Source organism: Nanorana parkeri, unplaced genomic scaffold (genome assembly GCF_000935625.1).
Source record: "Nanorana parkeri isolate BGI_ZX_2015 unplaced genomic scaffold, ASM93562v1 scaffold693, whole genome shotgun sequence".
Classification (NCBI taxonomy): Eukaryota; Metazoa; Chordata; class Amphibia; order Anura; family Dicroglossidae; genus Nanorana; species Nanorana parkeri.
The window spans coordinates 859,934-861,606 of NW_017306961.1; the positions used below are offsets into that span (position 1 = coordinate 859,934).

The following is a 1,673-nucleotide window of genomic DNA, read 5'->3' on the forward strand; positions in this document are numbered from 1 at the left end:
CCCAAACCCTCCACTGGCTTCCATCTGCCACCCCTCTCTACCAACCCCTCCACTGCCTTCCATCCGCCGCCCATCTCTACAAACCTGCCCACTGGCTTCCATCCGCCACCCCTCTCTACCAACCCCTCCGCTGGCTCCTATCCGCCCCACCCTCTCTGCCAATCCCTCCACTGGCTTCCAATAGCCCAACTAATAAAATTCAAAATACTAACAATAACATACAAAGCCATCTACAATTCTGCCCCAACCTACATCACCAATAGGGCTGCAACAACTAATCGACATAATCGATTATTGAAAAAGTTGTCAACTTTTTCAATCATCAATTAATCGGCTTCTGATTAGTTGGCTCTGTTCACGGCTCCACACACGCTGCGTGGCGCACCTCCTCCCCACCTCATGCTCTCCGCTGCCAGACCCGCATCCACGCCACACCTCCTCACGCTCACCGCCCGCCCACATCCACGATTGGCACAGGGACGCGGAGAGAAGAAGTAAGGAGGAGCAGGTGCGGGGGGATGACAGCTGCCGACAGACAGGCCCGACCCCAGAAGCAAGTTGCTGGAAGACTGCTCAGGTAAGCCTGCACTTTCCCAAACATGGTGCTCTATAATGTATTGCTGGGATTTGTATTCCTCTATAGCTGATGGTACATTGTGCTGTATATTATACATAGGAATACAAATCCCAGCAATACATTATACAGTGGTGCAATGCCGAATACCACTAGCTATAGAGGACTACAAAACCCAGCAATAGTACATTATACAGCACAATGCAGAATACCGCCAGCTATAATGTACTATTGCTGGGATTTGTTGTATTTCTCTATAGCTGGTGGTATTCTGCATTGCACCGTATAATGTACTATTGCTGGGTTTTGTACTCCTCTATAGCCGGTGCCATTCTGCATTCATTGCTGTATAATTTTACACTTTTCATTTCACTACATTGCACACCACACTTTTTTACTTCCACCGCTCCAAGCTTGCTCCTGTAATGGACTACAATCTCGATACAAACTAGTAGTCCCATCACTGGAGCCATTTTTAAAAATGTATTTGATTTTTTTTATCCGATTAAATCGAACTTAATAAACGGCTAACTAATCGATTTTGAAAATAATCGTTAGCTGCAGCTCTAATCACCAACCTCATCTCAAAATATCACCCAAACCATCCTCTACACTCCTCTCAAGACCTCCTGCTCTCCCATCACCTCCTCCCATGCTCATCTCCATGACTTCTCCAGATTCTCTCCCCTCCTCTGGAACTCCCTATCTCAATCTGTTCTCCTACTCTGTCCACCTTTAGGCGATCCTTGAAAACTCATCCCTTCAGGGAAGCCTATTCCACCTCGACATAATAACTGTCCTTTTACTTCTTCCATTAACTCATCCCACACCACTATTGTCTTTTGTATCACTTGCACCTCCTACTAGATTGTAAGCTCTCATAAGCAGGGCCCTCCTAACTCTTCTGTACTGAAATTGAATTGTAACTGTACTGTCTTCCTCCATTTTGTAAAGTGCTGCACAAGCTGTTGGTGATATATAAATTCAGTATAATAATAACCGTGCCCTCTCTTAACCCCTTCGTGACTGACGACGTACAGTGTACGTCGCCAGCATCGGGGCTGTTTAAACAGACTCCCGGCGACTTTTGCCGCCGGGA

At 46.6% G+C, this 1,673-nt stretch overlaps 1 protein-coding gene across 2 annotated transcripts in view; it reads right to left on the reverse strand.

Annotated features, from left to right (window-relative positions):
* SLC25A46 (solute carrier family 25 member 46) overlaps window positions 1–1,673 on the reverse strand; it is a 24,702-nt gene that overhangs the window by 20,865 nt on the left and 2,164 nt on the right. The window lies entirely within an intron of this gene.